Raw genomic sequence first — 16,653 nt, 5'->3', positions numbered from 1 at the left:
GGCTACACTTTTAAAATAGTGGACTATAGAAGTTGTATTAGCTGGCATTTATTTTGAAACATCACGGTAAAATAGCGATTGGTCATTACCACAATCACTTCATTTAGGGTTCATTGAAAAAAGAAAAGGTGCAATTACACAAAGCAGCTGCATGCCTATGAAGTAGTCTACAGGTACAAAGAAGAGCTGCATTTACTTCATTGACATCAACATAGTTGTAGTCCCGTGTAGCTCAGTTGGTAGAGCATGGCGTTTGCAACGCCAGGGTTGTGGGTTCGATTCCCACGGGGGGCCAGTATGAAAATGTATGCACTCACTAACTGTAAGTCGCTCTGGATAAGAGCGTCTGCTAAATGACTAAAATGTAAACATAAGATTCCATTATTACCACATAATTTCCATGCCCCTCCCCTATTGCAAAAGCAACAGGAAATACTTTGAGTCTATGTCCATTCCATGCGTGTTTTTGGGCTACACCCGGGGAGATTCAGAACCCTTCTTTCAGACTAGACCGTGTGTGTTCAGTGGGCCAGTGTGTGTGTGTCTGTGTGTGCGCGTGAGTCCAGTGGTTATTGGGGGCTGGGAGGACTGAAACCTTAGATGGGCATGAGAAGAAAAAAAAAGCCATGATCCAAACATTAAAAACCACACAGAGAATGGGTTAGAAAGAAAAATAGGACCCTAACGTAAACACCTAGCACTTACCTAAATCTTTGTATACGCAAGTAACATACTGAATTTCTTAATTTCCACATATCTTTACAACTCCTAGAGATGGTGACTTGAAAACTACAGAGACACAAATAGATAGACCTATTCCTGAGAGTCAATGATTTTATGAATAGGTATGAACTCTTCAGACAGTGATGCTAAGCCAGGGACACTCTGACCGACTCACTGCTGCTATCTTATCAGTCCTCCCTGATCTGTCTGAACTATATCTGAACTACAGTGAACAAACACTGCTGCTTGGAAGCACACTGCAAATCTGCCATGTATTGGTTGCATGGCAACGTCTTAGAAACATGATTCAGTGGGTGACGCAGTAAGAACAAACATTTTACATTTTTACATTTTAGTCATTTAGCAGACGCTCTTATCCAGAGCGACTTACAGGAGCAATTAGGGTTAAGTGCCTTGCTTAAGGGCACATCGACAGATTTTTCACCTAGTCGGCTCGGGGATTAGAACCAGCGACCTTTCGGTTACTGGCACAACGCTCTTACCCACTAAGCTACCTGCCGCCCAACAAAGTTGGTGACAGGCCACACAAGTCAATCTCTACTAAAATATAACAATCATTATCAATCCTATAATCTAACAAAATGTATGCACACCAGCTTGTAGAAGAATACAATACGCATGTCAAGCTTGAACACTGTGGTAGGAGGAGCTGAGAGAAAAAAATGATGAAAACTAAGATTCGCACACACTGTATATATATTTTCTGTTGTATTTTTGACTTTGTTTTTTTTTACCCCATATGTAACTCTGTGTTGATGTTTTTAAATCGCACTGCTTTGCTTTATCTTGGCCAGGTCGCAGTAGTAAATGAGAACTTGTTCTCAACTGGCTTACCTGGTTAAATAAAGGTGAAATAAATAAAATAATAAAAATAACACAATAGTTTGTTGGTAGCAGCTGCACACCAGCAAGCAATAGCCTACAATTTAAAAACATCAACACAGAGTTACATATGGGGTAAAAAAAACAAAGTCAAAAATACAACAGAAAATATATATACAGTGTGTGCGAATCTTAGTTTTCATAATTTTTTTCTCTCAGCTCCTCCTACCACAGTGTTCAAGCTTGACATGCGTATTGTATTCTTCTACAAGCTGGTGTGCATACATTTTGTTAGATTATAGGATTGATAATGATTGTTATATTTTAGTAGAGATTGACTTGTGTGGCCTGTCACCAACTTTGTTCTTACTGCGTCACCCACTGAATCATGTTTCTAAGACGTTGCCATGCAACCAATACATGGCAGATTTGCAGTGTGCTTCCAAGCAGCAGTGTTTGTTCACTGTAGTTCAGATATAGTTCAGACAGATCAGGGAGGACTGATAAGATAGCAGCAGTGAGTCGGTCAGAGTGTCCCTGGCTTAGCATCACTGTCTGAAGAGTTCATACCTATTCATAAAATCATTGACTCTCAGGAATAGGTCTATCTATTTGTGTCTCTGTAGTTTTCAAGTCACTATCTCTAGGAGTTGTAAAGATATGTGGAAATTAAGAAATTCAGTATGTTACTTGCGTATACAAAGATTTAGGTAAGTGCTAGGTGTTTACGTTAGGGTCCTATTTTTCTTTCTAACCCATTCTCTGTGTGGTTTTTAATGTTTGGATCATGGCTTTTTTTTTCTTCTCATGCCCATCTAAGGTTTCAGTCCTCCCAGCCCCCAATAACCACTGGACTCACGCGCACACACAGACACAAGTGTTCATTTTATTATTAATTTCCTTGGGCCTTTCCTGTTGTAGTTTGGCAACACAAATATAAAACATTGGAGGGGAAAAAAAAAAAAAGTTTCATTTTCTGATACATTTTGATTCAACTACATGAACACACCTAGGACATGGAGTAATGCAGTTTATTATTATGATCTATTTCATATGAAACCTTTTCTTAGTCGAGGATGTTAATTGAGAACCAATTCTCGTTAGTTAAAGCAATAGCAACAGATCTGACAGGGACCCTCCCCATCTCCATCTCCCAAACCCTCCTCCCTCTCTCTGATCCCATCTCCAGGCATGTGGAACAGAAAACAACAGCCTCTGGACTTTAAAAGGCTTGAGTAGAAAGCAAATGTTTGATCAAATTCCAGATGTTTAAATATAGTTGTTGGGAGAAGCGAAGCCGGAGCCTAGGCGGAGTGAGGAGTATGCAAGGCAGAGCCCATAACTCTGAAATAGCCAGAGCCATAGTCTCATAAATAGCAAGGCCCCATGTCATACCGTGACCCATGGAGGGAAACAGACAAGCACCATGTCTGTATTTTGTCTAACTGCTGATAGATGGCTTGCCTGATATGTTCTGTTTTTGAACAGATGTGTTTGACGTCAGAGAAATGAAACAGCAGATACGTTGTCGACTTATTACTCATCAAGTATATTATGTACACCGAACAAAAATAGAAACAACATGCAACAATGTCAAAGACTTTACTGAGTTACAGTTCATATAAGGAAATCAGCCAATTGAAATACATTTATTAGGCCCTAATCTATGGATTTCACATGACTGGGAATACAGATATGCTTCTGTTGGTCACAGATACCTCACAAAAAGGTAGGGGTGTGGATTACAAAGCCAGTCAGTATCTGATGTGACCACCACTTGCCTCATGCAGCACATCTCCTTCGCATAGAATTCATCAGGCTGTTGATTGTGGCCTGTGGAATGTTGTCCCACTCCTCTTAAATGGCTGTAAGAAGTTGCTGGATATTGGCGGGAACTGGAACACGCTGTCGTACACGTCGATCCAGAGCATTCTAAACATGCTCAATGGGTGACATGTCTGGTGAGTATGCATGCCATGGAAGAACTGGGACATTTTCAACTTCCAGGAATTGTGTACAGATCCTTGCGACATGAGGACGCACATTATCATGTGATGGCGGCGGATGAATGGCACAACAATGGGCCTCAGGATCTCGTCACGGTATCTCTCTGCATTCAAATTGCCATTGATAAAATGCAAGTGTGTTCTTTGTCCGTAGCTTATGCCTGCCCATACCATAACCCCACCGCTATCATGGGGCACTCTGTTCACAACGTTGACATCAGCAAACCGCTCGCCCACGACACCATACACACTCTCTGCCATCTGCCCGGTACAGTTGAAACCGGGATTCATCCGTGAATACCACACTTCTTCAGTGTGCCAGTGGCCATCGAAGGTGAGCATTTGCCCACTGAAGTTGGTTACAACAACAAACTGCATTCAGATCAAGACCCTGGTGAGGACGATGAGCATGCAGATGAGCTTCCCTGAGACTGTTTCTGACAGTTTGTGCAGAAATTCTTCAGTTGTGCAAACCCACAGTTTCATCAGCTGTCTGGGTGGTTGGTCATAGACGATCCCGCAGGTGAAGAAGCCGGTTGTGGAGGTCCTGGGCAGGTGTGGTTACACGGGTCTGCGGTTGTGAGGCCGGTTAGACTTACTGCCAAATGAGGCAAAACGACATTGAGGCGGCTTTTGGTCGAGAAATGAACATTCAATTCTCTGGCAACAGCTCTGGTGGACATTCCTGCAGTTGGCAGGTCAATTGCACGGTCCCTCAAAACTTGAGACATCTGTGACATTGTGTTGTGTGACAAAAGTGGCCTTTTATTGTCCCCAGCACAAGGTGCACCTGTGTAATGATCATGCTGTTTAATTAGCTTCTTGATATGCTACACCTGTCAGGTGGATGGATTATCTTGGCAAAGGAGAAATGCTCACCAACAGGGATGTAAACAAATTTGTGCACACAATTCGAGAGAAATAAGCTTTTTGTGCGTATGGAACACTTATGGGATCTCTTATTTCAGCTTATGAAACATGGGACCAACACTTTACATATTGCGTTTACGTTTTTGTTCAGTATATTTTTCCATAGGTGATTTGGCTAAAGGTAATAATAAACAAAATGGTGTGATGATGGCTCACTACTTTAGAAAAGTGTGTATGTGTGTGTATGTGAGCGTGTGCGTGCACAGCGTTTGATGGGAGGCTGTCTTTGCCCAGGAGGTGGTCATGAAGTGGTGATGCTGAAGGTAGATGAATAGAATGGTACACAAGTAGGCGGAACGCTTCCCCAAAGTCCCTTCTCCTACCATCCCCCTGACATGTCTTCATGCCTAAAAATAAAGTCTGACTGCACCAAACACACACACACACCCCCTCCCCACAGGATTCAGTGCTTTTAGTCGCAATGTTTTCCTTCTCTTCTTCTCCCTCAGATACCACAAGCCTTGCTCATGCCCCCTATAAGGGCTACACCAAAACAAGGCAAAAAAAATATCCAAGACTAACTACTTTCAGTCGTAAAGCTTAGCCCCTTGACCTACAATTACAGCATACACTTGCACTACATTTGCATGACCAGCAGTGCAAACTAGCTAACGTTCTCACAATGTTAGGACTACATTCTGCACGGGAGCTGGGACTTCCGTGGCTAACGGAGAGAATGGAGGAGGAGGAATAGGGGAGGAGAGGCTGTCTCAAGAGAGGAGGTGTGCATGGTTGTTTTGCTAAACTTGGCCCTGGCCACCATCATACCACCATATATGGCAGTGTTTCTCCCCACTGGCACATAGCGCCCGGTGCAGCTAGCGAGCAGAGCGGTCACATTTAGAGACAAATTGGACAGAAATTCAGCCATGAGGAGTCAGAGCACAGCTGGAACAGAGCAGCAGTTCCATCGAACACTGGATTTCCCCCACGACTGGAGACAGGAGGAGCAAGAGGAAGAGAGAGGGGGACAGGACAGAGAGAACGAGAGAAAGGAGAGTCAAAAGATAATATGAATGTGGAAACAAATGTATAAAAAAAAACAAGTTTAACTTCATTTTAGCAATCTGCTGGGTTAAAAGCCTCTAATTCTGTGCTTTGCAACGGCTTCACTGTGTTTGTCTTCCCCTGGATAACACTCTACCATTAATATTGGACAAAGTACACAAATTTAACACATCAATTCAAACAATGTGTGTCCTATCCACAGAAACATTATAATTATCAATCAGTCAAGTCCTCCCCTTGTTAGCACTAGAGTGTGTCCATACGAAACCAGGACAAAAAAATACCACGATTTTGGGGATTTTCACAAAATTGAATCCATAGATAGAATGGTCCTTTGGAGAAAGGATTGTTGACATACTGTACACTGAGTGTACAAAACATTATGAACACCAGCTCTTTCCATGACATAGACTGACCAGGTGAAGGCTATGATCTCCTATTGATGTCGCTTGTTAAATCCCCTTCATCTACACTGATTTGAAGTGGAGGTGACAGGTTATAGAAGGGTTTTTAAGCCTTGAGACAATTGAGACAGATTGTGCATGTGTGCCATTCAGAGGGTGAAAGGGCAAAACAAAATATTTAAGTGCCTTTGAACGGGGTACGGTAGTAGGTGCCAGGCGCACCAGTTTGTCAAGAACTGCAAAACTGTGTTTTTCAAGAATGGTCCACCACCCAAAGGACATCCAGCCAACTTGACACAACTGTGGGAAGCATTGGATTCCACATGGGCCAGCATCCCTGTGGAACGCTTTCGACACCTTGAGTCCATGCCCCGGCGAATTGAGGCTGTTCTGAGGGTAAAAAAAGGCAACGCAATATTAGCAACGTGTCCTTAATGTTTTGTACACAGTGTATATTTGACATTTGTATTTAAAAGCATAATTGTGAAATAATTGATAAAAGTTGGCCTATTTCTGACATTTTGGCCTTACCCAGGCCTCCTTTAAGAATCCATCATGTTTCATCTGTAGGTGCTACAAAGTAACAATTGGTTTCATATGAAGCTTTACGGCTTGCTCTGTAATATGAGTAGTATTTTGATTTCCAAAGTACATTTTTAAAAGTACATTCATTTATGAATATTGAAAAATAAACATGAATATTGGGGGGGAAAAACATTTAGTTTCAATATATTGTTTAACATAATACACACTACAGGCATTTCAAAGGTATAGAGTGGGATCTCTGCTACTTTAGGACATATGATCCAATTTGTAAGCATTACCAACAGAGTGAATGTGAAAATGGATTCAAAATGGTCGCCCTCTGCTGGTAAATTTACAGAATGTGCAATGATACAAGTAAAAGGCGGGCTGTGATTGGTTACATTGCCTACTATTAGGGACATCAAACGTTCAGGCTGCTGCACAGACACAATGGAGGCTCTAGTCTACAGCGTTCAGTTAAATTGTGTTTGAGAACATTTTAAAACTCTAAATGGTTAAATGAGTGAGAAATAGGTGTAATTGTTGCATTAGCTTGTGAGTGGGCAACATATACTATTATCCTAAATTGACATACCTTATTTTGTCATATTAAATTATTGGCCGTGGCTGCAAATACTGAGTTTTTGCTCCTGCCCAGCACCCTCCCTCCACTCCGGAAACCTCTTTCTCAAAGCTAAGGATCCGGATCACGTTCTGCACGAGTTATTTTTTACACACTACATATCTGCTTCTCACACTCCTGTTCTCTTTACTCACCCTCTTCTGCACCATGATGATTTAGCCTCTCTGCCTCATATTTCTTAACAGCTGAAATAAAAAACACTGGCGATTTGAACAAACATTCCCAAAAATATTTATTGAAGGATATACAACCTTCTTTGTCTGATGTAATGGATATTGCAGTTGCACAAGCAGGATGCAGTCCCTACACATTGCATTGGAGCAAATACAATCAGCGTTTTGTGTGCCGACGTAGGCTAATCTTTATAGTTGCTGCCATAGCGTAGCCACTAGCCAGAGTTCCTGTAAAAATAATATAACTCCCCACTTGAGTTTTGTATTGGGGCAAAAAACTATCTGCGTTTTAACCACACACACAAGGCCTACTAACTATTATTTCGTTTTGCGTCGTCCGGCGCACTATTATTCCTTACGTCGTTTGTCAACTACTGCTTTAGACTGCCTACTATTTGTATTTTGTGTACAACATGAAAGCTGCAGGTAGCCTAACACCCCTCCTGAAAAGATTTCATGAATGCATAGTTTGTTCATGTCGACCATATCTTTCGTGTACAACATGAAGGTTTCCCCCTCCATGTCAATGGAGCAGTGGGAGCACTGAGAAGAAGCTACGCAGGCAGCAGTGGGCAGAAGCTACGTAAAAAAAGAATCACACACACATGCGCAGAAGTCTCCGTATCAATAGCCATGGTAGGTTGGGTTCCAGAAAATCCAGAACCGCAGCTACTCCGTAAATTATTATTTAATATTGCGCTAATTTCCCTAATGTGGACAGTTTGTGTTACTACCTTACACAAGCTTGTATTTTCACCACATAAATTGAGTGGAATTACACATCCTTTTCACCTTAAAATAAAAGTCTGTAGTCATCAAGATGATACTAAATCGAATTCTTAAAAAAACAGATAAATATCTTTGGTTTGGCACCGTTGATTTTATCATACGTGCCTGTCCATAGCAGTTGATCATTTTCAAAGGACAAATCGGGGCGGTCTCTTTAGAAAAGTCACTGGCCACAAACAAATACACAGATTTGACAGTCAAGCTATCACTCAAATGAAAGACAACCCGTCACTATGTAGAACTATCTGTGAGGTGATGATTCATTGAAATTATCCAGTCAAAAAAGTGTTGCGTTTCCTTTTTCGTATTGGCCATCTACCATAAACATTGTGGCACTACAGGTTCTTATCTATCGATAGGTACAGTGTATGTAGTATACGCAAGTTCGTTGTGGTTCGTCTTTTACAAGAGCAAACGGTACGTCTCCGCGGTTATTGTCCCAGTTCCCTTGATTTCTATTCAATGAGATGAGTGATTAATGTGCGCGCTATTGATTACAGTAGAACAAGCTAATCAATTCCAGTTTAGAGTGGCCGCTTGGTAAATGTGGGTGTGTGTGCAGTTTATAAGGTAGCTACTAATTTAGCAAAATATAAGTAATCTAAACACAAGTGTGACACATGTACAGTGGGGAAAAAAAGTATTTAGTCAACCACCAATTGTGCAAGTTCTCCCACTTAAAAAGATGAGAGATGCCTGTAATTTTCATCATAGGTACACGTCAACTATGACAGACAAATTGAGGAAAAAAATCCAGAAAATCACATTGTAGGATTTTTAATGAATTTATTGCAAATTATGGTGGAAAATAAGTATTTGGTCACCTACAAACAAGCAAGATTTCTGTCTCTCACAGACCTGTAACTTCTTCTTTAAGAGGCTCCTCTGTCCTCCCCCTCGTTTCCTGTATTAATGGCACCTGTTTGAACTTGTTATCAGTATAAAATACACCTGTCCACAACCTCAACCAGTCACACTCCAAACTCCACTATGGCCAAGACCAAAGAGCTGTCAAAGGACACCAGAAACAAAATTGTAGACCTGCACCAGGCTGGGAAGACTGAATCTGCAATAGGTAAGCAGCTTGGTTTGAAGAAATCAACTGTGGGAGCAATTATTAGGAAATGGAAGACATACAACACCACTGATAATCTCCCCTCGATCTGGGGCTCCACGCAAGATCTCACGCCGTGGGGGTCAAAATGATCACAAGAACGGTGAGCAAAAATCCCAGAACCACACGGGGGGACCTAGTGAATGACCTGCAGAGAGCTGGGACCAAAGTAACAAAGCCTACCATCAGTAACACACTACGCCGCCAGGGACTCAAATCCTGCTGTGTCCCCCTGCTTAAGCCAGTACATGTTCAGGCCCATCTGAAGTTTGCTAGAGTGCATTTGGATGATCCAGAAGAGGATTGGGAGAATGTCATATGGTCAGATGAAACCAAAATATAACTTTTTGGTAAAAACTCAACTCGTCGTGTTTGGAGTACAAAGAATGCTGAGTTGCATCCAAAGAACACCATACCTACTGTGAAGCATGGGGGTGGAAACATCATGCTTTGGGGCTGTTTTTTCTGCAAAGGGACCAGGACGACTGATCCGTGTAAAGGAAAGAATGAATGGGGCCATGTATCGTGAGATTTTGAGTGAAAACCTCCTTCCATCAGCAAGGGCATTGAAGATGAAACGTGGCTGGGTCTTTCAGCATGACAATGATCCCAAACACACCGCCCGGGCAACGAAGGAGTGGCTTCGTAAGAAGCATTTCAAGGTCCTGGAGTGGCCTAGCCAGTCTCCAGATCTCAACCCCATAGAAAATCTTTGGAGGGAGTTGAAAATCCGTGTTGCCCAGCGACAGCCCCAAAACATCACTGCTCTAGAGGAGATCTGCATGGAGGAATGGGCCAAAATACCAGCAACAGTGTGTGAAAACCTTGTGAAGACTTACAGAAAACGTTTGACCTGTGTCATTGCCAACAAAGGATATATAACAAAGTATTGAGAAACTTTTTTGTTATTGACCAAATACTTATTTTCCACCATAATTTGCAAATAAATTCATTAAAAATCCTACATTGTGATTTTCTGGAATTTCTTTTCTCATTTTGTCTGTCATAGTTGACGTGTACCTATGATGAAAATTACAGGCCTCTCTCATCTTTTTAAGTGGGAGAACTTGCACAATTGGTGGCTGACTAAATACTTTTTTTCCCCACTGTATGTCGCAGAAGAGGCTGGTGGTAGGAGCTATAGGAGGACAGGCTCATTGTAATGGCTGGAATGGAGTCAAACATGTGGTTTCCATAATGCGTGATACCATTCCATTTAAGCAATTACAATGACCTATCCTCCTACAGCTCCTCCCACCAGCCTCCTCTGATGTGTAGGGAGTATCTTTTGGTCTATTACAACCTATTTCAGCATATTGATTATGAATTTCAACATTTAAAACCAGTGTTTTGACACTGGGCTATACATCAAAAATCCATGACAACAGGAAGCAGCAACAGTATAATTTCCAACTTATGTTTTAGGAATATAAATGATACTTTGAACATTATTTTTACTTAATCACGTAAAAACTACTGAATAAGCCAAAAAACATGCTATGATTTATTGAAATTGTGAAAATATGTTTGTCTTGCCTACTAATATGCCAATGTCTTTGTATAAAATGGGCCATAACTTTAAAACTAGCAGAGATTCGACTCTGGAACTTTGATATGCCCATAGAGTATATTATGTTAAACAATATATTGACAGATTTGCTAAATCAAACATTTTGGTTGTTCTACATTCAGGTTTATATTTTTCAATATTAATACATTAACGGGAAAAAAACTTTAAAATCTAAATACTACTCATATTACAGCGAAAGCAGTAAAGCATGACATCAATTGTTACTTTGTAGCACCTACAGATGAAACATTATGGATTCTTAAAGGAGGCCTGGGTAAAGCCAAAATGTAATAAATATGGCAACTTTGGTAAATTATTTCTCAATTATGCTTTCAGATACAAATGTCAAATATACACTGCTCAAAAAAATTAAGGGAACACTTAAACACCACAATGTAACTCCAAGTCAATCACACTTCTGTGAAATCAAACTGTCCACTTAGGAAGCAACACTGATTGACAATACATTTCACATGCTGTTGTGCAAATGGACTAGACAACAGGTGGAAATTATAGGCAATTAGCAAGACACCCCCAATAAAGAAGTGGTTCTGCAGGTGGTGACCACAGACCACTTCTCAGTTCCTATGCTTCCTGGCTGATGTTTTGGTCACTTTTGAATGCTGGCGGTGCCTTCACTCTAGTGGTAGCATGAGACGGAGTCTACAACCCACACAAGTGGCTCAGGTAGTGCAGCTCATCCAGGATGGCACATCAATGCGAGCTGTGGCAAGAAGGTTTGCTGTGTCTGTCAGCGTAGTGTCCAGAGCATGGAGGCGCTACCAGGAGACAGGCCAGTACATCAGGAGACGTGGAGGAGGCCGTAGGAAGGCAACAACCCAGCAGCAGGACCGCTACCTCCGCCTTTGTGCAAGGAGGAGCACTGCCAGAGCCCTGCAAAATGACCTCCAGCAGGCCACAAATGTGCATGTGTCTGCTCAAACGGTCAGAAACAGACTCCATGAGGGTGGTATGAGGGCCCGACGTCCACAGGTGGGGGTTGTGCTTACAGCCCAACACCGTGCAGGACGTTTGGCATTTGCCAGAGAACACCAAGATTGGCAAATTCGCCACTGGCGCCCTGTGCTCTTCACAGATGAAAGCAGGTTCACACTGAGCACGTGACAGACGTGACAGAGTCTGGAGATGCCGTGGAGAACGTTCTGCTGCCTGCAACATCCTCCAGCATGACCGGTTTGGCGGTGGGTCAGTCATGGTGTGGGGTGGCATTTCTTTGGGGGGCCGCACAGCCCTCCATGTGCTCGCCAGAGGTAGCCTGACTGCCATTAGGTACCGAGATGAGATCCTCAGACCCCTTGTGAGACCATATGCTGGTGCGGTTGGCCCTGGGTTCCTCCTAATGCAAGACAATGCTAGACCTCATGTGGCTGGAGTGTGTCAGCAGTTCCTGCAAGAGGAAGGCATTGATGCTATGGACTGGCTCGCCCGTTCCCCAGACCTGAATCCAATTGAGCACATCTGGGACATCATGTCTCGCTCCATCCACCAACGCCACGTTGCACCACAGACTGTCCAGGAGTTGGCGGATGCTTTAGTCCAGGTCTGGGAGGAGATCCCTCAGGAGACCATCCGCCATCTCATCAGGAGCATGCCCAGGCGTTGTAGGGAGGTCATACAGGCACGTGGAGGCCACACACACTACTGAGCCTCATTTTGACTTGTTTTAAGGACATTACATCAACGTTGGATCAGCCTGTAGTGTGGTTTTCCACTTTAATTTTGAGTGTGACTCCAAATCCAGACCTCCATGGGTTGATACATTTGATTTCCATTGATAATTTGTGTGATTTTGTTGTCAGCACATTCAACTATGTAAAGAAAAAAGTATTTAATAAGATTATTTCATTCATTCAGATCTAGGATGTGTTATTTTAGTGTTCCCTTTATTTTTTTGAGCAGTGTATGTCAACAATCCTTCATCCTAAGCACCAATCTATGTATTATGAAAATCCCCCAAATCATGGTATTTTTCTGTCCTGATTTCGTATGGAATCACTCCGCCTATCCCAGCCTATGCCAAAATCAGACCATACAAAGTACAGACCCAGAAATCAACACCACCATTCTCACGTGTGTGTGGTTCCATTCAAATTAACCCACAGAGATAAATAATCAAAACAAGCAGGCAACTAATACTAACACAGAGGTAGTGGCACTAGCAGTGATAGTGAATACATACAAACAGTATATGATTTGACAGGAACTAGATGAAACCACCAATGGACATTTAAAGTGCCAATCAAACTCACAGCACCTGAGAGAAGCTTGATAGACCAGAGCAGGGCTCACCAAGCCTGTTTAGCAATCAGCTAATTATTAGATTCAGGTGCCCTAGATTAGGGTTGGAGTGAAAGCCTACAGGACTATAGCTCTCCAGGAACAGGGTTGGAGAGCCCTGGACTAGAGTAACCAATACACCAGCGGTGTCAAACTCATTCCAAGGAGGACAGAGAGTCTGCAAGTTTTTGCTTTTAAGAGCTAGACAACCAGGTGAGGGGGGTTCCGTACTAATTTGAGACCTTAATTCATCAATCAAGTACAAGGGTGGAGCAAACACCCGCAGACACTCGGTCCTCCGTGGATTGAGTTTGACATGTGCAATACACTTTCATTGAGATGTTATGAGGGTTCAACTTGATGTCAATACTTTTTTTATTCTCTCGCCAGACTCCGCACACTCCACAGAGACAGAAGACTAATAATTTATATAATTCCATAATTTGAAAGTTGGAATTGCCCATATCTCCAGCAACACACAAATGAAACAAACATTGAGAATAATGAAACTGCAGTCAGATCTAAGTTACTGGTGTGGATCGGACTTTGAAAATCAAATCATATATTCCTTTTGAACCGGTGAGAGAGAGAGAGAAGGGGAGCAGTTAGATTAAGAGAAAAGTGCAGCAAATCAGAGGCACTTTGAACCCCATATATAGCTCCAACTATTTACTCAATGAGGTAATTTCCTTGAGGACAGCGAAAAGGCGGCTCATGCAACTGCATCAAGTAGTTAGGCCTATCTAGAGAAATGCCCTCTCTTTAATGCTGCTCTCCCAGAGGGGCCGTTTTGGAGTCAGTAAAACTCCTGCCTGACACTGGAGACTGAAAAAAGTTACCCAGTCAGCAATGGTGCTCTGCCAACTAAAGGGGATCAGTGGGGCTGGGGCCTGGGGGAAAATACTGCCATCATTGATGTTTTGCTTCAAGCTTCTATGATACAGTATGTCTAATGTGCCTAAGCTGAGCACTACTGAAATTAAAAGGGTGTACCCTGGGATAATATTAGCAGAGTATTCGGAAAGTATTCAGACCCCTTCACTTTTTCCACATTTTGTTACATTACAGCCTTATTCTAAAATTGATTAAATTGTGTTTTTTCATCAATCAACACCAAATACCCCATAATGACAAAGCAAAAAACTGGTTTAACATTTTTGCAAAAGTATTCAGACCCTTTACTCAGTGCTTTGTTGAAGTACCTTGGCAGCGATTACAGCCTCGAGTCTTCTTGGGTATGACGCTACAAGCTTGGCACACCTGTATTTGGAGAGTTTCTCCCATTCTTCTCTGCAGATCCTCTCAAGCTCTGTCAGGTTGGATGGGGAGCGTCGCTGCACAGCTATTTTCAGGTCTCTCCAGAGATGTTCGATCAGGTTCAAGTCCGGCCACTGACTGGACCACTCAAGGACATTCAGAGACTTGTCCCGAAGCCACTCCAGCGTTGTCTTGGCTGTGTGCCTAGGGTCGTTGTCCTGTTGGAAGGTGAACCTTCTCCCCAGTCTAAGGTCCTGAGTGCTCTGGAGCAGGTTTTCATCAAGGATCTCTCTGTACTTTAATCCATTCATCTATCCCTCGATCCTGACTAGTCTCCCAGTCCCTGCCGCTGAAAAACTTCCCCACAGCATGATGCTGCCACCACCATGCTTCACCGTAGGAATGGTGCCAGATTTCCTCCAGACGTGACGCTTGGCATTCAGGCCAAAGAGTTCAATCTTGGTTTCATCAGGCCAGAGAATCTGTTTCTCATGGTCTGAGAGTCCTTTAGGTGCCTTTTGGCAAACTCCAAGCGGGCTGTCATGTGCCTTTTACTGAGGAGTGGCTTCCGTCTGGCCACTACCATAAAGGCCTGATTGGTGGAGTGCTGCAGAGATGGTTGTCCTTCTGGAAGGTTCTCCCATCACCACAGAGGAACTCTGGAGCTCTGTCAGAGTGACCATCGGGTTCTTGGTCACATCCCTGACCAAGGCCCTTCTCCCCCAAATGCTCAGTTTGGCCGGGCAGTCAGCTCTAGGAAGGTGGTTCCAAACTTCTTCCATTTAAGAATGATGGAGGCTACTGTGTTCTTGGGGACCTTCAATGCTGCAAAAAAATGTTGGTACCCTTCCCCAGATCTGTGCCTCGACACAATCCTGTCTCGGAGCTCACCGGACAATTCCTTCGACCTCATGGCTTTGTTTTTGCTCTGACATGCACTGTCAACTGTGGGACCTTATACAGACAGGTGTGTGCGCCTTTCCAAATCATGTCCAATTAATTGAATTTACCACAGGTGGCCTCCAATCAAGTTGTAGAAATATCTCAAGGATGATCAATGGAAACAGGAGGCACCTGAGCTCAACTTCGAGTCTCATAGAAAACGGATCTGAAAACTTATGTAAATAAGGTATCTGTTTTTTACTTTTAATACATTTGCAAAAATGTATAAAAACCTGTTTTCCCTTTATTGTTATGGGGTATTGTGTGTAGATTGATGAGGGAATTAAAAAAAAAATCAATTTTAGAATAAGGCTGTAACAAAATGTGTAGCTCAGTTGGTAGAGCATGGCGCTTGCAACGCCAGGGTTGTGGGTTCGATTCCCACGGGGGGCCAGTATGAAGAAAAAAATAAAATAAATGTATGCACTAACTGTAAAGTCGCTCTGGATAAGATCATCTGCTAAATGACTAAAATGTAATGTAAATGTAATACTTTTCCGAATGCACTGTATAGGCCTATAGAGAGAATCAGCAAACTCACAAGCACACCCCCGTAAAAGTACCCGTCAATCTAAGCCACCAGCGTATGTCAGACACAAGCGCAAATATCTCTCCTTTCCTTAAAATGTATAAAAAACCTAGGCCTACCTTAGGCTTTCCTGAAAGCAGGCTATAAGATAAGGAACTGACAAAGAAAGTATGAAGGGGACAGCAATGCCATAGTATGAAGATGAAATTGACAATCATTAAAATAGAAACAAAAATCACAACATGTCCATAGCCTATTTATCAGTGACGCTGATTATCGAGGGGTAGAGTTTTGGAAATATTTTTAATTTGAATGGACGTAAAAACAAATGTAAAATAATAAAAGGCACTTCGTTGACAGTGTGAGGTGAAGAGAAAAAAGCACTGAGAAGTTCAGCTGGGCACTTTCCTACATTTGACATTTGCGAGAAGCAGGCCAGGTACTTCTTTGCGTGCGTGCTCTGTCAACATTAACAGGACAGAGAAACCACACTCAATTACTTACATGAAGCGCGTAAATGATTGTATGAAATAAACCAAAACTTGTTTCTCACAAGTGTAGCAGGTTTTGAACTCTGCAAACAAAACAATTCTCACCTAGGGCAGCATATTGGCCAGGACCGGGCCTGATCAGCGTTGATTAGTCTATAAATTAAGAAAAGATTCCATATCAAATTATACCATGCCAGGTTGGAGAGGATTGGCACATTGTCCATTTGACACAACATTAGGGCATTAGGCTATTGGCCTCAGAGCCAGAACAACCTTTTATTAATGAATAGTCAGACACATCCAACCTTTTTTTAAAGACATTTTTTTATTTACTAGCAAGCAAATGAAAACTTGCATTGTATAAAAAAGTCCAAACATTTTTTCTTTACAGAAGTGCCATAAATTATA

At 42.4% G+C, this 16,653-nt stretch overlaps 1 protein-coding gene across 5 annotated transcripts in view; it reads right to left on the bottom strand.

Annotated features, from left to right (window-relative positions):
* Window positions 1-16,653, bottom strand: part of LOC121544787 (rho-associated protein kinase 2) — a 51,526-nt gene that overhangs the window by 20,092 nt on the left and 14,781 nt on the right. The window lies entirely within an intron of this gene.

This window comes from Coregonus clupeaformis, chromosome 29 (assembly GCF_020615455.1).
Source record: "Coregonus clupeaformis isolate EN_2021a chromosome 29, ASM2061545v1, whole genome shotgun sequence".
NCBI lineage: Eukaryota > Metazoa > Chordata > Actinopteri > Salmoniformes > Salmonidae > Coregonus > Coregonus clupeaformis.
The sequence above is the reverse complement of the archived record's forward strand: the minus strand, read 5'-3'. Positions and strand labels throughout refer to the sequence as shown.